Source organism: Myotis yumanensis, unplaced genomic scaffold, assembly GCF_028538775.1.
Source record: "Myotis yumanensis isolate MYYU_CA2020_CCGP unplaced genomic scaffold, mMyoYum1.0.hap1 SCAF_2, whole genome shotgun sequence".
NCBI lineage: Eukaryota > Metazoa > Chordata > Mammalia > Chiroptera > Vespertilionidae > Myotis > Myotis yumanensis.
Window position 1 is genome coordinate 187,071,354 of NW_027223753.1, and position 24,939 is coordinate 187,096,292.

A 24,939-nucleotide genomic window follows, 5' to 3' on the forward strand; every position below is an offset into this window, starting at 1 on the left:
GCGCGCTCCGCGGCCCCGGAGCTTCGGGCTGGCGGGGCGCCGAGTGACCCCCAGGGGGCGGGCTGCCGGCACTTGGGGCCGCGGCGAAGGCGCGGAGGAGCCTCTAGCTCTCCTGGAGGCGGCCGGGCTCCCGGCTCGCTCACCCTCCCCGGCGCCCCCTGCCTGCTCGGCGTGGAGCGGCCTGGGACGCGCGCGGGGTGAGGGCCACCGGGTTCCAAGCGGGGGCGGCGGGACCCCCTCCCCCACTCTTCTCGCAGGAGTGTTGGGTGACTTTGTCCGGCTTGGCCCGCGGGCCCGACCGTGTCTCCTACGGCACGAGCGTCCACCGGGACCGTAGGCATCAGGACGGGGCTTGTTGAAATGTTTCTGCCTCGAGTCTAAGGGGACTCGGCGGTCCCAAGACCCGGAGCGATCCGGGGCGGTCCAAAGCGCTCCTCCGAGAGGTGTCAGCACGTGGGGCTCGGAGCAGCCTCGGGAGAGGACAGGCCGCCGTTCGCTTTCCCACTCGCCGAGAACAGAACTCTGATTGTTCTGCCTGTAGCCTAGAAAGAGCAGAGGTGGGGAGGGGGTGGGATGCTTCCCCCAGGGACATCCCTATTCCCCCTCTCCCCCTGGCAGATGAAAGCCAAGTACGCTCCAAACCCGGCAGCCTCTGGCGTCCCCGCGGCAGCCGCGCGAAAGGAAGCCTCAGGTTCCGGCTCGGCCGGCTGGGTTTCTGCGGCGGTGGGAGCGCGCGGTCTCGCCCAGAGAGATGCTGTCACTGCGGGCGCCTGTCCACTGCTCCGGCCAGTCCTCACCCAAGCATCCCCTCACTCCCCGGCGCGGCTCCTCTCGCTCTGGTCTCAGGGATCAACCCAAAATATCAGGCGGTTTGGGTCATCAGCCCATCTGTTTCTCTTTCTGGATAGTGTTCATTTCACTTAGCTGCGACAGGGTCAAAGCGCGCCGCTGGAACTCCTGCTTTTCCTGTTTGCTTGTAAATGAGGCCGATGTCTTTATTTTCATGTGCATATGCTTGCAGGCCTGGGGACTTCAATTGCGAGTAAAGGTTAGAAGTGTGTGTGTGTGTGTGTGTGATTGGGGGGGGGGGTGTTAATACGGGAGGAGAGGGGCGGGCGGGGGGAGAGCCTGTTCCAACCCAGTGTAAGTTGTGAAATGAAAGCCGAAGGCTTCGCGCGCCTCATGCCGGGTATCCGCTGAAGTGAAAGCAGAACACAAAACCCTTCGAATTTTTTTGAGCAACTTTTTCCAGCTGTGTTCATTGCCAAGCTGGATGCTGTCGAATTAACATATTCCCGCACGCACAGCCCACGCATCATGCAGAAAGCAAGCCTCTTCTCTGGCCTGGTGATAGTTGTCACTCATCCGGGGCGAGGGCGGTTATTTTGTGTCTGGTGCCTCTGAGGATGCCGCCGCCGCCGCTCTCTGCTAACGAGATGGGAACTCTTGCAAACTTTCCTCGCTAAGCCTCAGGTCCCCCCTCGCGCGGCTCCAGCTGTTGTCACCACAGCTGCCTTTCTCAGACAGAAGTACTGCTTTATGCAACTCAGTCACAATCTGGGCAATAAAGGAAATCAGATGAAAACGATGCATTTTTTTTTTTTTTTTGCTGTGTTTTGAAGGGCTAGTAACTTCCCCACCGCGTCATGCGTGAGTTTCCAAGCACATGCTGGTGACCCCTGCCGCGCCACCCAACGAAAACTTTGCCGCTCTGTCTGCACCGGTTTCTTTCTTTTTCTGGGTTAGGAAGAGGCTGTGTGAGCAGCAGACTTGGAAAAGCAAACCTACCTTGCTCGTTGCGGAAAAGAAACATTGCAGCGGAAGCAAGTTACCTAGAGACAGAGGTTTTCTCAATTGCTTGTTATTCTTTTTGTCTTTTGTAAATTCCTTCGGTGGCCAAGTCCTGTCGGGCTTCCCTACAGGATCCCACGGACCTAGACCAGGGACCACAGACTCTGAAAGTCCCCACTGAAGTTAAACCCAGAAGGAACGCACAACCCATTTTCCCATTTTGAGAGGGCTTTTTAAAAACACAATAGTTTAAACCTATAAATTCGTTGGCAGTCATTTGGGAGGAATAAGCCATTTAATTAAAAAACAAAGAAGGGAAAAGCAAGAAGATGGACATGTGTACTGCCTCAAGCCCTTGGCTTTCATCCCCATCTTCCAGAAAAGGAAGAATAAAAGCCAAGCCCCGGAGGGCAGAGCCGGGAGCCTCCCAGCGTGTTCTGGGACAGGGAGGCTAGCCCCTGGGCGGTGCTAGAAACGCCGGTTGCATCTGTTTTTCTCCTGATGATGGGGCAGAAGTGAGGCTGGTCTGCTCTGCTTGTCCAGAGCTCGAAACCCCGAAGGACACCCCCCCCCCCCCCCCCCCCCCCCCCCGATTTCCCCAAAGTGATACCCGCAGGGTTTCAATTACAACAACGAATGGATTGCAGCGAGTCACCCCCCTTAGCTACCAGCACCCCAGAAGTCTCGTAAAGACGCAGAAGGTGACGGGGGCACTTGTTACTCGTACACTTGATCTCGGTTTAAAAAGAGGTTTTTGAAGTAGGCAAGGTAGATGGCGGCCGTTTCAGCAGCCCAATACCTACGATAAAAAAGGGAAAGGCTCTCCCAGGTTCCAGCCTGCACTCCCATGCCTACCTCCTTAGGGTTTCCCTCATTAAAAAACAAACAAAAACCCAACCAACCAACAGACAAAACAACCCAGCCCTGCAGATGCAAACACAGAGCTTTGTTAAAAAAATCCATTTTAGTTGCTCATTTCGTCCTGCTTTGGAGGAGGAGAAGCACTGGCCCAACGGAGGCAGCGGCCCCTTCTAGGAAGGCGGTTTATTGGCCATCACCTGACCATTACCTTGGCTTAGGGCTTCTTTATTGCATTTGGCACTTGGAGTGTAGTCTTTCTGCAGCATTTCTATGTTTCGCAAAAAAAAAAAAAAAATCTGTGTTTAAGGGAAGGTTAATAACGCTTTTCATTCCCCCTCACCCTCCACACAGTGGAAGGGGACGGTTCATTAGCAGCAGAGGCAGGAAGGGTGGAAAGAAAAGCGCCTTTTTCGGGTTTCTATTTGTAGGGGCTGAGGCGATGGGGTGGGTGCCCGCGCCTGTGCCTTTGGCGGGGTAGCTTGGCTCTCAGGGCTTTCGGAGCGGAGGCCTCTCCCTGCCACCCGGGCCTCCTCTGCCGGCGACATTCAACACGTAGGTCGCTTATCAAATAGAAAGGAACACGCCATTCCACGACATGTTGCTTCCTTCTTTTTTTGGGTAAAAGTCGGAGGTGGTAACTCTATCAGCAGTTTCCCTTTAAACATCTGTCGTTTGGAATTCATTTTATTTCAGTTTGGGAAGTTGGGGCCAGGTAATCCAAGGCTGCAGAGGAGGCTGCAGATGTGGCCTGATGCAGGAAGGCCACAGCTGGGGACACCTGGCTCCATTGTCCGGGGCCAAGGAGAGGGTGAGGAGGGCAAGAGAGTGCCCAGTTGCCCTCTGCACGCCCAGCTTAGTGCCCACTGTCCCTGCACCTCCTCCTCTTTGTCGCTGCTGGAAGCCGGCCCTGAAGTGGAGAAACTTGACTTGTCATCTCCTGGCCAAGGGCTCTTACCCTGTTCCCAAGGTACTCAGCGCCTGGCAGAGCCCTGTTCCCAAGAGCTGGGCACACCCTCCCACCCCTCATCTCCAAGCCGCCTGGTTTGGAGTGGCGGCAGAACTGGGGAGGCCCTAGTGCCTGGGAAGGCAGAGCCTCCCCCAGGGTGGCCCCCACACCTCCCTCCTCCAGCCACCCAGCTCCTGGCTCCAAAGCTGGGGCCAGAACTCTTCATCCCTTTCCACTCTCAGAGGTGCTGCGTGCCTGGCAAGCTGCTTCCCTCAGAGAGGTTTGCATGGACGGTGTACACACACATGCACACACACACACACACACTCACACATCCAGGGTTCAGAAACCCACTCAAGTGAGGAGGGCAGGCACACCTCATGGATTCACTGTCCCCAGCGGGGCAGCCCCCTTCACAGTCTCCTGTGGCAAGGGGTGAGAGGCTGGGGAAGAGATGGAGCGACAGCCACACTGTGAGGATGTCAGGCACATTTTTCCAGAGTGGTGGCGAACCCCTCCTCGGCTGGAAGCCGCTGTTCTAGGCACTTTCTAAAAAGGTCTGTGGGGTCTGCTTTTCTTTCCTGCTGGACTGCCTAGCATGAACCATGAGTTCCCTCCCCACGCCATTTGCGACGGTCCTGTTTCTAAAATTAGATCCTCCCCCCCTCCTTCCTACTCTTCTGGCCTTCGGAATTTACCAGGGAATTCTCAAGGAAATTGGCTGTGTAGTGAGAACAAGTGTGAGGAAGAGGATAAAAAGAGATAAACAGCCAGAAAACAAGAGAGGGAGAAAGGAAGAGACAAACTGTGCTTCTCTGAGATCCCCGGCTCACACACGGATTGGTATGATTTTCCCCCTCAGTAAATGAAAAAAAGTATAATCCTTGTTAATTACCTTTGCTTACATGCCATACAAGAAACTTCAGAGTTGTTTCTACATAAGGAAGAAACTGTTTACAAAACTCTTTCAAAAGTGTGACATATTGCTCTAGTTCAGCACTAAAAAGCTAAACACACTTGCCCTCCTTTGAAGTGCCCTGGCTGGGGCAGCCTATTTGAGTGCGGTTCAGATATTGCTGTGGGTATAACTAATGGCCTCTACCTATTTAGCTCAAGTGGGAGGAGAGAAAGGCCTGAATTCCTTGTCCAATGGGTCCCTCTGGAGACTGAGTTCTGGCTCCTGGCCAGTTCTGTACAATGTCAACATTGAATATTTGAATTCCCAGACTCTCTTTAACAAGTTTCTAAATAAATAAACTCATTGTGTGTCTGTGTTTAAAATTATTTCACCTTTCATAAAAGCTACAGCATCTTATTACATTGGCCTTGCAAGTTGATTTTTTTTTAAAGAAATAAACAAACAAACAGAGCTTAAAGCATTTTAGTAGGCAAACCTCCACAATATGTGTGCTTTGCAAAAACATTCTCTCCTGTGACTGGGTTGGTGCTATTTAGAGGGATCTGGGGCTGGTCTGTGTGATGTGAGAGTGAATTATAATAAAAACCAAGCTAAATTCAGAAAGTCAGTGAAATATTAATCGCATCTAAAGGGAGGCCTGATTGTGTAACTGTAGTGCCTTAGGTCATGTGACAGTTTTGCCTGCCATGTCCCATAGGGGACAGAGAGCTTCACTGATGTGTCCTAAGTGGATATCTATAGACTCCCGCAGCCCATAGGTATTGGTAGATGTAGCCTTCTGTCCAGATTGAGTTGTTTTGGGCATTTTTTTCTTTATCTGTGTCTGTCTTTGTAAGTTGGAAGGGGTAGCTACACAGATGTTATTCTCATATTTCAGTTTGGTTTTGAAAAGGACCACATGAATCCTGTTTTTACTAATCTTTCAGCATTTGAACATCCACGGCATTGTAATGCAGATAGGAACATACTTGTTCTAAGAAGTACACTACACACAATTTTAAAAAAAAGGCAAGTTCTAGTCCTCTTGAAAGTGTGGACCCCATCTGGAGTTGTTAGGAAAGAAAGTGGAATTCACTCTAATTTATGTGTATAAAGTACAACATTATTAAAAAGAATGGGATTTGAAAGGGTACATAGCAAAACCCATAATGTTTAGCTGGTAATGTGGAGAGCTCAAAGCCAAGAAAAAAAAAATACCACCAACCCATGCAAACCCTAAAATAGATTACGATGACCTCAGCCATTTTCATTTTCAAAAATAATAGCCATGATTAAAATGGGGGAGTGTTTTACTTGGAACCATACTCTTCTGCATTATTATAAAAGCTGTTTTGTGGTTAAAGAACTGTTTCATTATAGAAAAAAAGCAATTGAATTTTTAATCAAATTCCTTACTCTTCAAAAGCGCTCATTCTTGAATTACTTCTTATTTTGATTTTAATTATCATTCTTATTCATTAGCAAACTTTTTTTTGGCTTGTATATCAGCCAAATCCTTGACTACTAACTTTTATAACAATGATAAAGGAGAGATTTGATTTGGAAAAGAGATTTTACTAATTCCCTTAGCAGACACCTGCCTAGGGGTCACTAACTATATAACCTTAACTCTTAACCTGTTCAAGAACAAGCCTAAAGGAATTAATTTTGTATGTTGGGGTTGTTCAGGTTATGGCATTTATGCAAGTCCTTGTACATACCACTGTTCTTGGGCTGCTCTGAGGGTTAAACAGGGTAAATGTATGCAAAGTATTTAAGACACAAGTGAACACCCAATAAATTTTAGTCAATTCTCTTCTGATATATCAGTTAGTTTTTCCATAGAGAAATCTTTTAGACATTATTATCCTTCCTGTATTATTTTTACCCAGTTCATTTTTAGAAGTGTTTGCATGCATAGAGTAAGAATTTTGCATGTCTTCTCAATGAATCATGCCCTTAAGATAAAGGGAAGCCATATCTAGAATTTGGGTTCATAAAAACTGTCTATACCAAGCCAAAATAGGCAATAGATTTGTTCTGCAAACTTGAGAATCTTGGGGCGAGGGGGCGTTGTATATGTAAAGTGATGGAGATTTCAACCTTGCTCCACAGATTTTGACATTGTAGGCACACAGCCTAAAGATAGTCGTGCATACGCTCCAGTTGTCATTAGATCATGATCCATTGTGTATGGAAATTTTACTTTTAACGGAATGAGTTTTGTAAGTCACTTTAATACCCTAGCTCCATGGTTGGCAAACAGCGGCTTGCAAGCCACATGTGGCTCTTTGGCCCCTTGAGTGTGGCTCTTCCACAAAATACCATGTGCGGGCGCGCACGTACAGTGCGATTGAAACTTCGTGGCCCATGCGCAGAAGTCGGTATTTTGTGGAAGAGCCGTTATTTTGTGGAAGAGCCACACTCAAGGGGCCAAAGAGCCGCATGTGGCTCGCGAGCCGCGGTTTGCTGAGCCGCAGTTTGCCGACCACTGCGGCCTAGCTGAGTTGCTTTTCTCTAAAAGAGGGAACTGAACTAGAGTAGAGCTTGTAAACTCAAAAGCTTACAGGAACTGGCAGGTACAATGCATGATTAGACAAGGTGGGTATAAGCACTAAACTCTTATTTTTTTAAAACATCTTTTAAAAAACTGTTTTCATTGATTTCAGAGAGAGGGAGGGAGAGGGAGAGAGAGAGAAACATCAATGATGAGAGAGAATCATTGACTGGTGCCTCCTGCACACCCCCTACTGGGATCGAGCCCACAACCTGGTCATCTGACTTGACCGGGAATCAAACAGCGACGTCTTGGTTCATGGGTCAACCACTGAGTCACACTGGCTGGGCTAAAATCTTATTTTTATTAAAAATTTTGTCATCCAGACTTTGTATTCCAGAACACAAGAGTAGTGGGAGTAGTGGGGACTGGCAGAGTGGGAGTTCAAGACTACTCTAAAAGTCACAGCTGCTTCTCAGGCCCACCCCATTGCTGCCATTTGGGCAAGGGTGCCCAGGGCTGCTAGGTCTTCCACTTTTTAAGAGAAGTCACATATTTGGACCGTTATGTGTATTTTTTTTTCTACTTTAAAATGCTGGTTCAATTTAAAAGACAACAATGACATCGCACAACATTCTGCAGGCCTAACCGAACACCTCTGTCTGTCATGTATAGTTCGTGGACCCTGGGCTTGAACTAGACAGATTAGATGATTTCCAAACGTCCTTTAAAGTCCCAACATTTTACGATAGCCACAAGCCTTCCTGAATATTACCTTGTATTTTTAAGATCTATATCTCCCCCCTCTACCTCAAAGTTTGTGTGTGCGTGCGTGCGTGTGTGTGTGTTTTGATAGGTGGAAGTACTTATTACAGAATCTGATATCTAGCCATTTAGCTGGAAAAAAAGTCTTTCACGGCCATGTTTTGTCTTTCTTTCCTTCCATGCCGCTTCATCATTAATTGGTTTAAGAAAATAAACTGAAACACTCACCCCCCTTCACATAGCCACTGGACACCATCCTTTCTTATTTGTTTTTCAACCCAATTCTTTGATTTGTGGGCTGGGGGTTGGGCAGTAAATCATTAGGAGACAGTTTTCTGTGGTTTTCCACAGTGGGAGAAGAAGTCGTTTGGCTACTGTGGGTATAACAGAGGAAGAGTTCGCCCCTACCCCCTAGGAGGATCCAAATGTCCTGTCCTGTACATCTGTAACTGAAGAACTCAACTGATTTTTAAGACATAAATCTAAGACAGAGAAAATAGTTTTTAAGGGATAAATCTATTAATTGACAAAAGTCACTTTCCTTGCAACAGGGTTATATATGTTCAGGGAACATTTGAATATAAACATATATTGTTCTGTTTACTATCATGAGTTTTATTTCTAGCAGAAATGCTAGGTGAATAACAGGAAAAATTAAGTCCTGAGAACTAGAAGGGCAAGGTATGGTGACGGAATACCAATACAATGCACACTTCCAATAAAGTTTGAAATCAGAACTTTGTAATATCTAAATCAGTGCTATAGTCAAGGGACTGGTCAATAAATACTTGTTACTATTGGTTAACATTGTTCGAAAAAATCATCAGATCATTCAATGCTTGTAGAGGAGGATTTAGTGTAGTGATGAGCCATGCTTATAAGCATTACCAATGGGTTATCAGACAGCTAGCTTGTAATTTTTACACCTGATGTTGAAGCCCAAATTCCTTAGCTTGGTCTTTGGGGGCCTCCTACTCTTGAATCAGAAAAATGTGGTGATTCTGAGCCCAGGTTATGAGTTGAATTTGCTTGGGTTTGAATCCAATTACTAGCTGGGTGAAAGGAATGCAAGCCACTCAATCTTTCTGTGCCTCAGTTTTCTTACTAGTAGACTAAAGATACTTACCTCATGTGAGCATTTGATAAACTAGTGTCTTAAATATAGTAAGAGTTCAATGCATGCCCATTATTTTGTTTTTGTCTTTCAACTTTTGGCCACAATACTGTCATAGTCTGTAGATATACCCATCCTGTACTTGGACCATCAAAATCTAACTCCTTTAAGATGTAGTTGAAACCCTTCCTTTTTCATGAGGTTCACCCTCATCACTCCTGGAGTCATGATTTCTCTGTCTTTTCATTTTAATAGCGTGGAATAATTTTTACCTACCATCATTTTGGCATTTTATTATAAGTTCCTTGGTTATCATCTATCTATCTATTATCTATCTATTTATCTATCTATCTATCTATCTATCTATCATCTATCTATCTATCTATCTATCTATCTATCATCTATCTATCTATCTATCTATTATCTATCTATCTATCTATCTATCTATCTATCTATCTATCATCTATCTATTTTATTTTTCTAGCTAAACCGTAAAATTCCTGAAGAGCCCAGTTTTGTATAGTGCCTGGTTCTATGCTTTGCATATGGCAGATACTAGTACAATTAGGTGGTGGTGGTTACCGATGGGCTTAGGTGGATTATGTGAACCCTTTCAATTTCTCTGCCTGTAAAACTCGTGACATCAGGTAATGTCAGCACTAGAACTCTGGGATACCTAACACTTTCATTGCATACAAAATCCACAACTGGCCTATTTTGACAGTGATAAACCATTGGGAAAGCACATTTGGAAAGTAGAATATTATTCCTAATTTTCACCAGTACTGTTCCTCATTTTGCCAGTACAGATATAACCCATGGCTTCTCACTTATTAAATTGCAAATTGTTATTTATCTACACTTGATCTTAAGGTTTATGGAAACTGTATGGGACTTGACTCTGCAGGCTGTCGGTAGAGTCGAGGTAGAGATGGTGGAACAGTTGGTGCACTCATGTAATTCCTAGGAATTTGAGAGTCACAAAAGTCATCAGAAGCCAAGGTTTACATAAATTTTAAGCCCACTTTAGGTCATATTAATATATCATAGCAACAATAATTTTGCTGTATATTTTAACGTACATTGATAATTAAAGGCTATTTTAAACAATTTGAGGCTCACAGATAATGATACTGCATTGAATCTTGTTTCACTGATTAAATGAACTCCACTTACATAATGGGGACACCCTAATTCAAATGCAACTATGACTTCTTCCTCCCCTCCCATCCTCATATCCCATTCCTCACTCCATAACCCCCACTCCACCCCACCCATTTCATAAATCTCGCATCATTTTGGAGAAAACAGGGCTATTTGTGCCTTGGACAACTGTTCTCAAGCCCTGAACGATTGCAGGGTTTCATTGCCCATTAAGAGTTTTCTTCCCCCACAACCAGTGACTTCTTATCCTGCTCTTAAGGCATTGGGAACCTCTTTACATGAGGGCGGACTAACAACCACAGCTTTTATACTTTGGTGTTGATTATAGACTTTGCCTTTGGCAGGAACTATGAAAGTAAGTAGTAATAAAATGTTTCATGATAAAACAGTAACAAAAATGAATGGGAGGATGGAACAACTATCTTGGTTTGTGACTTTCTTTTGGGTCTCAGACACCTGCAAGAATCTGATGACAGGGAGCCTCTGTCCAGGAAATGCAAATATGCATACAAATTTTCATGCAGTTTCAGTGGTTCATGGACTGAATTCCAGCAGTGGTATTATAGGCATTCACACATGTGCTCAGACTTGATTTGCCCTCATATATTATTTATATAATGTCTTAAAGTCTTTACCAGTCTTTTCCATTATCTTATAAACATTATTTTTTCTCATTACAAAATTTATACATACTTGTTCTAATAATTTAAAGACTGCAAGAATTACCACATAGAAAAACAAAAGTTCTTTGCAGTCCATCCTCTTTCTTTTGTCACACAGTGCCTGCAGATGATCACTATTCATCTTTTAATTAAAGTCCTGCAGATTTCCCCTATGCAGCTATTATTTTTATGTTTTTATTTATTTCAGAAATGAAGGGAGAGGGAGAGGGAGAGAGAGAGATAGAAATATCAATGATGAGAGAGAATCATTGATTGGCTGCTACTGCACTAGCCCACAACCCGGGCATGTGCCCTGACCAGGACTCTAACTGTGAGATCCTGGTTCATGGGTTGACACTCAACCCCTGAGCCACACCAGCCAGGCCCCATGTATCTGTTAGTACCTACTAGTACATGGCATGCGAAACCCTCTCTTATAATCTTCCATTTACATTTTTTCTTAATATCGATTTTTTTTATTTTTCAGATAAATTCAGTGTAGGTGCATCTTAGATAAATAAATAATTTTACATAACAAGTTATCTTAAAGACCATAGACATGGATTGACAAGACAGGGGAAGAGCAATTTCTATGCCTCTGCCTTAACTCTCCCTGCCTTCCTGCATCCGACCACTGTTTTGGTTTCATCCACATACGCTTGTGAATCTTTGTTCTCAGTGATGAATTTTGTTAAGTCTCATAACAGGAGTAGCCTGACCGATGAAAGTAGTAGCTCATGCATATCTCTGAAGGTCACGAAATAGAAACCTGATGTAAAATCTCTGTCATCAGTGATGCAGCAGCAAAAGTCCCACTGATAATATCAAACGGAGTCATAAAGTTTTCTGTAGGACTATCAGTGTACATGTATACATTAAAAAATAAATGTATTTTTCATCATTATATACTGTGTTTTTGTTGCTCGAATGAATTTTATTATTTCTTCAAGGTTCTTCACATACGTACACCTTAAGAGATTTCAAGTAGGCGTAACATGTTCTCAAAAAATCAGGGTTGGCACGCCGAAGAATTTTGAGTCAGAGATTTTGCTGGTTTTGGCATGCACTCACAAAAAGGTTGCCCACTCCTGTACTAATACATATATATATATATATAGCTTCATACCGTTTCTCAGCTACTTGCTTTTTTCTTTTTTAAAAAGTTAATAATATACCTCAGACAATTCCCCCCAGTCAGTTCAAAACAATCTAACCCATTCTTTTAAAAAAGGCAGTAAGTTTTCCATTGTTTGGATGTAACACATTTTATTGAAGGACCCCCTATGCATGACATTTGGGTCCTTTCCAGTTTTCAGAACAGAACAGACGGAGAAATTCCCCAAACCAGGATGCTAAAGGAAAATGAAAGTGAAGTGTACAATTAAAGGAAGCTCATAGTTCAGGGTGAAGTGTGCTGGCCTCTGAGCAGCGGGCACAGTGGGGCCTGGGGAAGGTCAGAGAGGGTTGCCTCACCCTGTCAGGACAGATCAGATTTCCAAGTATCCTTCCTCCTGGAGGACCAAGGGTTGAAGTCCAGAGCTAAGGTACATCTTTGTAAGATCCACTGTGATGTATCTGTGGTATTTCAAGCTTACGGGATTGTTCTGGCCTTCATATTTATGCTCCATTTTCATTTTCTCCTGCTGCTCAGAACAGGCAGTCGCTGAAATCAATCCATGTAGCTCTAACTGGATCAGGATAAGGAATTTGTCAGGGTTTCAAGTCTCAAGTTTGTTTTTTAATTGTGATTTGTTTGTTTGCATGGTATATTCTCATCACACTACTCCATCCTATATATACACCTTAGAACAACTGATGTGACTAGATAAATGCAGACGGTTTTCTGAAGCCAATCAAACAGTTTTGATGTGTTTTTTTTGAAAAAATTACCCACAATAACTTCTAACCTATGAATTGGAAATACCATTTTTATAGGAAAATGTTTTTCACTGGGTAACCAGGCTATGGGAAAATTTTTATAATGGAAACTATCTTGTACTTTTAACTATAGCATCAAAAAATATGACAGTATAATGTTACACACTAAAGCCCATCAGATGCAAAATTCTAGTTTTTGATTATAAGTTATAAACCAGGATAGAGAAGCTTCTGAAAAGTGGTTTTCTTTGGCAATGATGTTGTTGATTAACTATAAAAAAGTTCAGAAAAAAATTAATTCAGCCCATTCCTTTACACAGAAGGTTACAAAAAATGGAATAGCTGGGTTTTGGTTCTAGTGGGAACAACTTTGCTTATTAAAGCTCACTGGATTATATTAGATTAAAAACACTAGACATTTTAGATTGGATTTTTAAAAGGTACTATCCAAGGAATTAAAAATTTAGACTCATAAGTCTTTTAAAGAATTAATTTATTTTGTGATTTTGACTCCTTAAAGTATAGCATTTGTTCCAAATCCATATTTTTTGTGTGTGTGCGTGTGGATGCATAATGATTGTTCCATGGAGCATTGCTCTGGTTAACATTTTCAAAGTATATTTTAAATGAAATCAATCAAATCGAGTCAACAAATAGTTATTGAGTGCCTAGTATATATAAGGAATGATGAATGAAACCCTAGAAGCACTCACTTTCCTAAGAACATTGAGCGCCGGCATCTGACAGACACCTGAATACTCCTGACAATGGTTTATTAAAGGAGATGAAGCTCCCCATGTGCCCGTTGCTGGCTGTCAATACCTACAGAGTGGTTTTGTGAACTTGGACTATGGAACCCTATGCCTGACTCTTCTTCAAATAATTTGTTACCATTGGGAAGCCACACACCCAACGAGCTTCAGTGCCATTCCAAGTGTTTGGGGTCTTTCATCTAAAAATAATACCATACTTCATTTCTCTTAATGTGGAGCTCATTGCTGCCTCGCTAAATGACTTGTGTGTTAATGCTGATATGGTTTTCATTCAAGATGCTTGAAAAGAAAACTAATCCCTGTATAAATACTTATTTGGTGACTACCACAGATTGATTCATTCAACAGCTCTTTATCTAGTGGCTACAATTCTAGGTGAAGGAAAGGTGGTAGCACACACACAGATAAGGCCCCTGCCTACAGCGAGCTCCCATTGTGTGGGAAATAAATGTATATGGTCACAGTCAGATGTTGATGAAGAAGATTAAGCAGGGTAACTTGCTAGAGAGCACCCACGAGCCTCCTTTTAGAAGGGTGGTCAGAGAAGACCTCTCTGAGAAGGCGACATTTGAGCAGGAGCTAAATGAGGAGAACAGTTATTAAGTGTTTGAAGTATGGTGCATTGAAACGTAGGTCATAACAGGCATATTCAACTTGTCCCATTCTTTAACCTAGGGCAGAAGCAGAAAAAGTGTACAAGTATTGTATTTGATTTCACTTGTTGACTCCATCTATAGATACCGCATGGGCATTTAGCTAGCTGACTCCACAACCTGGGAGCCAGCACAGAGGCGTTTGTGTATCTTCCTTTAAAGATGGAAGTTTTATGTTTGATCTGTAAATACTAGGTTATTGGCAGCATCAGAGGTGCATATTAGGTTTCAGGACCCATAATTCAGTCCAGTTATTCAACATTTATTGAATATATATTCAACAGCCTAAGCCAAGCACTGTGTTGGGCACTGAGTACAGAAAGACAAACAAAAAGTTTCCTGCCCTTGAGGAACTGATAGTCTACTGGGAGAGACAGACATGTGAACAGAGGGTTTCAGTACAGTGGGGTAAGTGCAAGAGTAAGGGTAACAGGTTTACTGTTGAATCACTATGATCTGGACAGTAGTACATGACCAAGAGGATGCCTTTGTTTCACATCTATTCTTACAAGCAATTCTTTGACCTATATCCTTCTAAGCTCAGAAAAATTTGAGGGTTAAAATTTGAGGGTTAAAATTTGAGGGTTTAATGCCTTTTAAGGCACATTTCTAAATTTATTTTTTTGTGCCTTCAAATGTGTAGTATGAAGGGAATTTATATATTGGATGGGCAATTAAATGTTTCCTGAAAGGTCCCACCATCATATTTGTCTATGGTTAGAGAAATGCTGATCACAATGACTGACTAAGATGCAGGATGTACTTGAGGTGTATGCCCCATAGCCTTGGGTTTGTGGATGGGCAAATGACTCTTCCCATGGTCACCAGTTGCAATGTGTTTTAACCCTAGTGCAGTAGAGCAACCTAACTTTTGCCATCACAGTTCAAAGAAAATTCTTTTTTTTCCCCCAGAGAGTCTCAAAGAGTTTCCTCCAACTCCTTCTCACTTGTAGCTCTGAGAGTAAATATCTGATCGAAATGCCCAAACTGAAGTCGTCGTGCTTTCGAAAGCCGCACCTTGCTTTTAGGCACAGTTTTTATCCTGTAGAACAGTGGTTCTCAACCTTCTGGCCCTTTAAATACAGTTCCTCATGTTGTGACCCATCCATAAAATTATTTTCGTTGTTACTTCATAACTGTAATGTTGCTACTGTTATGAATCATATTGTAAATATCTGATATGCAGGATGGTCTTAGGCGACCCCTGTGAAAAGGTCGTTCGACGGCCAAGGGGGTCGCGACCCACAGGTTGAGAACCGCTGCAGTGTAGAAGGAAGTGCTGTCCATGGGTTTGTATCTCCGGCTGGCATGTGATTTTGTTATTTGTAAAACAGAAATAAGAATAAAAAGCACTGCCCTCTCTTCCAATTCTCTTTGCCAACCATCTTGCTGTGCTATGCACATGTGTCTAAGCCAATGTTCCAGCCACTAGGCTTGGCACAGAAATCAGTGCATTCAACATCATTACTGCTGGGTACAGTCTGAAATACGGAACAAACTCCCCATTTGCCTAAATGTATAAGATGCTAGTGATTTAGGCATTCGGTTGATAATGTTACAATATTAAAACACCAGCATATTTCTTGCCACTCTCTTCTGGCCTGCATAGTTTCTGTTGAGAAATCAGTTGACAGTCGTATTGGGTACTCCCTTGTAGGTAACTAACTGTTTTTCTTTTGATCGGGCGAGGGGGGTACAGGGGGGAACCGGGAAGGGGTATGGGGGGTGTGGGAAGAGATTGGACAAAGGTCTTATACCTATGGACAAGGACAGCGGGGGGGGGGGGGGGGGCGGTGAGGGCCTGGGGTGGGGTGGGAACTGGGTGGAGGGGAGCTATGGGGGAAAAAAAGAGGAACATCTGTAATAATCTGAACAATAAAGATGAAAACACACACACACACACACACACACACACAAACAACAACACCAGCATAGATGTGGTTTGACCCATGAAGCAACATCATATTTGCATTTATTTGACCTAAAAACACTGGGTAGGTGGATCTGAAGAGGATGGGAAATGTCAAGGTAAAAAACATTATGCAAGGGCCTCATGATCTGTATATCAGATCTCTCTTCCTGCCCTTGAGTGACAGTAATCTCAGTCGCCAAGGTTTTTACCCTCAAGAAAAGAAAATACCCTGATACCTAATAGAATGAGCTGCACGCCAGGAAAGCGTCCAAGTGAATCGGTGGCATTGGCCAGGACTCGTAGACTGCTTCCAGGGCGTGTGGAACGTCACCATTTGCTTCCTTCTACCATTCTTGGTGTGATTTGCTTGATCACATCATAGCTCATTATGTAGACTTGACAATTACTAATCACTTTCAGAAAATGCTCTTTGCAGTAATTTAAGCCCCCTATCTACCTTGATGATAGGCTCTTGTCCCCCGCCCCTAAGGGATGATACTCTCAAAAATTCGGTATATGTTGGATGCCATGGACATGTTTTCTGGTGGATACTGCTGCATGGAAAGTTGGTTCAAGGTTTGAGTCCTACCTTTGCTACTTATCAACCTGATGTCCTTGGGCAGGGCACTAAACCTCTGAGCAAAATGTCCTCAAGCATAAGATATGAACAATAAACACTTTCCTCCAGACTCGTATGATTAAAATAAGATGACATATGGGTACCCTTTTACAAGCTGGAAAGAGCTGTGTAAGTTTAATGTGCTATTAAAAGTTCTAGAAATTATAGAATATTAAACATGCTAGGGAGCAGTTAGGAGTGTAATCTGGAGCCACATTATTCAGGTAGAAGTCTAGGCACTGGGGCTACCTCGCTGTGTGGCCAGGTACAAGCTACTTAGCCTCTCTGCGCCTCAGTTTCTTCATCTGTAAGATGGAGATAACATATAACAACAACAATAAGTAATAGTACTAATCAAGATTATTTAGTGTTAGTTCTCACACCTCTGTGAGGTGGGGGGTATTATTATATATATTTTTTAGAGATGAGGGCCTCTGTTGACATTAGTTATTTGCCCCAGGCCTCTCAGTTCCAAGGGCAGAGCTGGGATCCAGCCTGAATCTGCTTTACACTAAAGCCCAAGCACTCTACTACTTTATTTTTTTCATCCAGCAGTAAAAGTGGAATATTACATTGCCTGAATATTCCAGAACTCATAAGATGACCTGGTTTTGTATACAGGTCATCTTAATTGAAATAAATGATTCCATACAACTCTTAGTGAAGAAGGATTTTGCTGCAGCTTTAATGGGTAATCTTCTCTTTATGACACGGGCTGGCCTTCTCTTTGTCTTTCATTTTCTTCCCAGAGTTATCTGCAGGATGGTTTTCTAGTACTTGAGGATTTTAGTTTTATTTAGGGAACTCGACACATCTTTGTTGAATGAATGACTTAGCAGAGACTTGATTGCTTCATTGCCTGAAATCGCAAACTACTTATACCTTACAGCTTACCCGTGGATGGTGCTGGATTCCAATTCTGATTTTCTAAACAATGTACTATGATCATGAACTTGCCTGAGGTCGCCAGCATATTGTTAAGGCAAGGAAAGCTGGCCACAACTTTCTGAATCTTTCCTCCCTACATAACATCTGAAACGGAGTCCTGTTTGCCCATTCTCAACTTTGTTTTGATATCTAAGTCACTTGGGCCTTGCAACCAAGTCTTTGGCTGGTTGCATAACTGAATAATCTGTGGGATTTAAATAAGGGAGGGGTAATGATTCTCAGATCTACTCCTTTTTATGTTTTGTTTTTTTTAAAAATTATTTTTGGACAGTGGGCAGTGGACAAGTTAAGAGTAGATACAGTGACTCAAATATGCCTGCATAGTATCAGTTGGAGAACTTAAATATATCATTCAATGTTTGGGATCTGCCCCAAACCAATTAAATCAGAATCTCTAGGGGTGGGGCTCAGGCAGTGGGGAGCAATGAGTCCTGGAGATAAGAAACTGGGAAGAAGGAAGTCATTTGAATTAAAGAGTCAGAAAGATAGCAGAGATAGCAAGGTGGCTCCAAATGCCACCTTTGGGGGTGATTTCAGGTTACATACACTTGAATATAAGGCTCCTTTTTAGTTTTTACATTACGTGGTTGGAAGTTGGAAATATTTTGTTAGCACTTAGCTCCATGAACTTGTTTTCTACCTGTGAGTTCTGGCCTTTGTAACAGTAACAGGTGACAGATTTTCAGTGTGAAAGGTCATTGTTGGGGAGACTTCATCAGAGAGTGGATGATCTTTGGAGAGTCCAGGAGCTCTGTCATCTTTTTTGACATTTTTGTCCTGGTGGCCATTTTTAAGGAGACAATGTTTGTTTTGTTGTTGTTGTTTTTTTTTCTTCTTCAGATTAAAAAGCTACTCCAGCCCAGCTGCCATGGCTCAGTAGTTGAGCGTTGACCTATGAACCAGGAGGTCACAGTTCAATTCCTGGTCAGGGCACATGCCTGGGTTGCGGGTTCGATCCCCAGTGTGGGGTGTGCAGGAGGCAGGTGATCAATGAGTCTCATCATTGATGTTTCTATCTCTCACTCCCTCTCCCTTCCTCTCTGAAATCAATAATAATATATTAAAAAAAAAGCTATACCAAACACAACCCAAACAAAAACAGAATCAGTAGCTGTTTTGTGAGAGAGCATTTCAGTATTTGCTTGTTGCTTTTGCTTCTTAGTTTTAGAATCCCAGGCACAAATGCTTCTGTCAACCTTCCCATGCAAAGGGAGTGCTGGAAATTCTAGAGAAGGCATGTGGGGAAAACAGAAAGTGAATTGTAAAAAAATTATGTTGCTACCCAGAAATGTTGAAAAGCAGAAGAGTAGGTTTTCAGGTTGGGCTGTGCTTATTTTAGGAAGTTTGGATGTTGAATGCCAATGACCCTTACGCTTGGCTGGTTCTAATGCCATCAGTCACTGACTTCCATGCACACGAAGGTTCATTAAATAAACTCGTTCCATGTTGGATGTTTAGTTGCACCTGACTGCACTTGCTCAATGTGCCCAGTGGTTCTAGAGGTTTCGTTGAGCTCAGTGGGATGGACACCCACACACCCCATGTGAAAGAACACAGACATGTATGTGCATTTATGGTGAAGGAGACTGGCTTTACTGAAAGGCAGAAATTAAACCAGTCCAGAGGCACAGAGTTTGTACTTGTAAAATGTGAGCTTGTGTATATCTTTGAACACTTGAGGGGCCCCCCCTCCAGTTTCAGCTTCAGTTGTATGTTTCACAGTTATTAACCGTGTTGCACAAATCCTCTGAGGAATTTCATTTGGATTCTGCAGCTTATTTCAATGGTGATTAATCTAATTGCCCCTTTGTTTTTTTCTTTTTCTTTCAAAATGATCACTTACATTTTATAATTTGTAGAATTTTTCTTGGAAACCAGTGTAAAACGGTAAGGGGTTTTCAGTCGTTTGAAGCCACGTTTCCTAAGAGCTTTTGAATATTTACTTTGAGTATAATGCTGGTGTAAAACGAATATAAAACATAAAATGCCAGGAACCCAGAGTGTAGTTTTTTTAGCTTCAGGACTGGGGCTGTAGAATCACCCGTATTTGAGATAATCTGTGTATTTTAAGAGCGTTCTAAGCTGCAGAGCAAGCGGGGCTTTGCAGCAAGCTGTATGGTCAGCTAGAGAAAATGGAATGATTCTTTTCTGCAGCTGAGGCTTGAAATAAGGAAGGTAACTTTTTCCAGGCCACCCATATGAGAGGGGTGGAACTGGGAAGAGATTTCTTAGCTACTAGGCTGCATGCAGCCGTTGCTATCAAGGATGTTCTGGGACTTATTTATGGGAATGGAGCATCTTTCATCGAGGGGCATCTTTTTCACTCTGCAGAAATGACTCATTCTCACTGTGGTAAATATTGTATTTGCTATAGGGCTCTTTACATGCTATCGAGATCGAATAGGATGCTGTGTCCTCTGAAAGATAGGTCCAGTGCTCAGTACCCACTGTAGGTGAAGGCCCGAGGCCAGGCCAGGGTTGTCATGGTGCCCTCATTTTAATTGATTTCAGAGAGGAAGGGAGAGGGAGAGAGAGATAGAAACATCAATGATGAGAGAGAGAATCATTGATCGGTTGCCTCCGTATGCCCCACATTGGGGATCTAGCCCTCAAACCGGGCACGTGCCCTGACTGGGAATCAAACCGTGACCTCCTGGTTCATTGGTTGATGCTAAACCACTGAGCCACACTGATCCAGCGTGCCCTCAGGTGTTTTTTTTTTGGTTAAGTTTAATCATTTTATTAACCCAATATATCCCAAATATTATCTCAGCATGCAATCAGCATAACATAGAAATGAAGTATTTTGCATTCTTTAAAAAAATTCTTTGTCTTTGAAATGCATTGAGTATTTGCCGCTAAATAAGGTGACCAATTCCCCTGGTTTAACCTGGGACTGTCCAGGTTTTAGTTCTGGAAGTCGCTCATCCCGGAAAGCCTTTCAGTCCTGGGCAAACTGAGGCAGTTTGTTACCCCATCCTTAGAACATACCTTTTTTTATTTTTTATTTTTCAATTACTGTTGACATTCGATATTATTTGATATCCGTTTCAGGTGTACAGCATAATGGTTAGACATTTATGTAATTTATGAAGCGATTCCCCCCAGGAAGTCTCGTAGCCACCTTCATGATGCCCTCAGTTAGTGTTTATGAAGCTTCCATTTGGTGAATGATTTTGGATGAAGGATTCTCTTGGTAATTTTATATGTGACCTATTTTTCCCTTATACAGCTTCTGTTTTGAGAGTAAGCAGAAGGAAATGGTAGTAATAACAAAATGGGTTTTTGCTCATTCACACTTTTCTGCCATTTGGATTATGGGAGCAGTGAGGTGGGAGGCGGGGTGGCAGGGGCAAGGATGTGGAAGGAAAACAGAGGCGTGTGGGAGAGAGAGGATGTGCCAGGGGGAGAAAACTGGGATGTGCTTACAAGAGGGTTTGTTTAGAAAACACAGTGCCAATAGCTCCCTATTTAAACATTCATATTTGGGGATTCACACGTCTCTATTAGTAGTTCTGTGAAAAGGAAGTTTAGCAAAATCAGATTGATGACTGATGTAATTTAATTAGACTCTGGCTTCATAAATATGCAGTGTTAGTGAATGAGAGGTTAAGTCCTTAGATTTCCTGAAAAAAAAAAATGGCAATTTGGTTTACTTCGGCGTTGGCTGTAGACATTCCCACCCTGGTATATAAGCGGCTACCATAATTTGGTAATTTAAAAATTAGAAGTAAAGCTAAATTTGACTGACCAATTGCAGTAGCTGTTTGCAGATATTTCTCGCTCTTCCTGGCAGCAGCTCTGCCTCTCTCTTCCAGCCTGGTGAATGCAGGTATTTCTATCTTGAACCATGCTCTCTGGAATAGCTTTGAAAGATGCTGTTTGGTTTATGGGCCCTGATCGTTTCACACTGCCCTCAACCCTTTGCATGGTGGCTTTACTAGCATATCCAGAACAAACTGTTAAGATTTTATAATGATGTTAAAATCAATCAGTCGGCCAGAGAGACTTACTGATTTTTTTATTTTTGATGGAGTAGGAGAAGGGAGTGTGAGAGTACTTTCTTTCTTTCTTTCTTTTTTTTAAAAAAAGCCAACCACCTTGTTTTGAATAAAATTATGGCCAGGGAAAATACCTGAGACTGTGAATAGATAGGCTCTCTCTCCGAGGTAATTTGGCAACTTGCACGGAGTTGGAGCTCTCTTCATAACCATGGTGACTCTCCCAGCAGTCAGCCTTTTTGTCTTTTGTCCACTGCTCTTTACTTCTGGCCAAGATTCTTTCCTTTTCACTCTTTTTTTTTTTTTTTTTTTGGCTCAAGAGCATACCTTAGAGTCCATGAATTTGCAGTTTTCTTAACATTTCATCAGTTACCCGACTATTTTAAAATCCCATTTGCAAATATTTTCCTTCTCTCTCGTCTTCCCTTCATGTCTGAAATGGATAAAGCAGAAGTTTTATTTTTCATGCCTACCTTCTCAGTCACCATCTGCTCCAACCCCGGATCCTCTTGAAGCCATTCTGGTAGACTCTGTGCTGAAATGAAATATACGATTAATAAACGGGAAGGCCCTTACTGGTGATGGATAACTACTTTTAGGAACACTGTCATTTGCAATTCATTAAATGCCTTATTTGCCATTTATATTTACTGAAAATTGATACTCTATGTATTAGTTCTTTCCCAGTGACAGATCACTGGTAAATGTATAATTAAAAGAGAGCTTAATTCCAATTTGTCTTCATTTCTCCTTGAAATAATTTCGCAGCTGTCATACGGACCTTCTCCATTCTGATGCATTCCTCTTTGCCTGTTCCCACCATTGCTCTCTCTTATTTCTGAATTTATTTCCTCAGGGCAATGTCATATTGTCAGAAGACCCAAATTCAAATTCTGTCTCTTCCACTTGTTGTGAGGCTGGAAAAATTGTTAACTGCCATCAACCTCAGTTTTTTTTCTCCTAGAAATGTGAGTTCTCATTTTGCAGAATTGTCAAGAGGTGCAAATGAGATAATATACTGGAAAGTGCTCTGTTAGCTGAAGTAAAGGTGTGCACATTGGTATTGAATTAGTTGACATGGTGATCTAGCTCCCCTGAATAAAAACACTCGTGATAATGCCTCACCATCGCAGGTTACAGATCTATCACATGGAATAACTTTCAGGGGAAATGAAAGACGGGCAACAGACACGTAAGAAAAGTTTTAGTGAACAGTGCCAAGTCTCCCCACTGCACAGGAGCACAGAAGGTGCAGCCTTATCAGGAAGGAGTTGGCTCCATGGGGTTAAAGTCACTCAGAAGTGCTAACTCACCCAGATCTGTGCCCTATGCAAATAGAAAGCAGTCGGTACACTGATTAAATTTCTTTCCATCGACCATGCCCTGAGATAACGCCACCGAGAGCTTTCCTGCTTTTTGTCACTGCCATGACTCCCATCCCCTTAGATCTCTGCCTCTGGCCTCCTGAATCCTTATCTTGCCCTGGTCTGGGTTTTCACCAGATGAGGCTTTCTTGATCACTGAACAGAGTTCCTTCCATTTTCCTCACTTCCCATCTCGGGGTGGCCTTTAGTGTCACAGGTGGCAAGGCTCCTGTGCTCAGTGCAGCTTCTTTCTGCTGACCTGTGAAGAAGACCTGGAATGTCACTATGAGGGCTGCAGGCGATTGGTCAAAAGCTTCATGGCCTCTGTAGAGTACATTGAGCTTTATCTCCCAGGGGGTGTCTGAGCTCCCTCTTAGGGCTTGCTTTGGTTGGGTGAGAGAGAATGATGGAAGTGTGGAACTGCCTCTTCACAGTTTTGGTGAGGCCACATCCTGTCTCTTAGCTAGCAAACCTTGACTCATGGGAGGTGTAGATTTTGGGGTTTTGTAGTAGCCCTGCTTCCCTGGACATCGACTTCACCTCTTAGGACAGAGATAAAACCACTTATAGGGGTGTGATGTCTCAATGAGTTCATATTTGTACTGTGCCTGGTACTTTGAAATCCTCAGTAAAATTTTCCTCTTCAGTACTACACCCTCTGTAAAGCTGCTACTGTCACCACCTCCCTTTATAGATAAAAGGCCCCAATAGTTAAATCAAATATTAGAATAGTACAGAGAGATGGACATACTTGTGTGGATAGGTTTCTCCTCAAATTCCATTAAGGCATCAATATTTTTTTCTGGTTCTGCCCTCTATTGACTGGTACCTCAATAATAATCAACATTTTATAATAGTAAAAGATAATGTTTTGTAGAAGACTTTTCAACATTATTTATTGGTAGTCTGATGTTTTCTTTCTATCTTGAATGAACTTATCTTCAGATTCTGACCTTTGGGCCAAAGAATGGATAGGTTGGGTCCTGATTATTGTTTAGGGTCCTAAGTATTCTTTTAATAGGTAGTGTATGGTTTATTAGTTTTAGGTACTGTGGCAAATATTAAAATAAAAATATTTGAATAATTTTTTGAATTAAAAGTTTGAGTGAAATATTTGACTACTATTCACTGTAAATATTCACTGTCTCTTCCTGGGGGAGAATTACTTCCCTATCTTTTGATCCCAATCTATGTGAACAGACAGAAATTTTTAAGGTTCAGCATGTGGCTCACCCTGTTTTTTCTTATCTCTCTGTCATGAGAGCTGGCATGTTCCAGACAGAGGTTATTTTAGCAACCTAAGGCCTGGAGATGGAGCTGAGGCAAAGTTGGCCCAGAATGAGACACATAGTATAAAATTAGCAAGAAATAAACTTTTACTATAAGCAACTGAGATTTTGGGGTTATTTGTTACTTCAGCATAACCCAGACTATTTTGACCCATATAGGTTTAAATGTTTGTGAATTTTGATTAATATTCTATTGAAGTACCAATTACATATCCTATAAGTGTTATATGTATATATTCTATGAGTACTTGGGGTTTTGTGAGCTCTGAATTATATTTAATACTACAATTTGCTTTCATTAATTTTTCCTGCATTGATTTTTATGTATAGTCAAGTTTATATGAAAGATATTAGTTGTTAATAAAAACAAATTTAAACTGCCTTGAAAATAAAAAAAATTCTTAGCTCATAAAACTGAAAAACCTATACATAGATCATGTTAGGTATAGTTTAATTGGCTATCTGGTTTCATGTTTTTCACTTACCTCCTCTTTTCTCTGTATGTTGGCTTCATCCTCAGATTGTTGCAAAATGTTTTACTACATGCTTTCTTATTCATATTCCAGAGGAGAGAGAAGGCTTCTTTTAAAAAAACAAATAATTTTTTTTCTTTAATTGGACTGGCTTAGGCAATATGCCAGTTTCTGAAGAAACTTGTGTGACTGGAGGGACACTGTGCACTCACTGATTGACTCAGATCTGAGATACATGCCCTTCCCTGATCTAAATCAGAAGCCATCCCTGGAGCTTGGAGGGATATTGTATTAATATGGGAAAGGTAGCTGCTATAGCAGACGAATCCCA

General features: G+C 42.4%; 1 protein-coding gene and 1 long non-coding RNA gene across 7 annotated transcripts in view; one reads left to right on the forward strand and one right to left on the reverse strand.

Annotated features, from left to right (window-relative positions):
- The window catches only part of MECOM (MDS1 and EVI1 complex locus), a 578,899-nt gene that overhangs the window by 1,245 nt on the left and 552,715 nt on the right, over positions 1 to 24,939 (forward strand). The gene's annotated exons all lie outside the window — the stretch shown is intronic.
- On the reverse strand, positions 1,287 to 24,650 carry LOC139002267 (uncharacterized). Its single transcript, XR_011470133.1, has 3 exons — positions 24,621 to 24,650; positions 21,956 to 22,017; positions 1,287 to 1,428 (listed from the first exon to the last, which is right to left on the reverse strand). It is a non-coding gene; the product is annotated as an uncharacterized lncRNA (long non-coding RNA).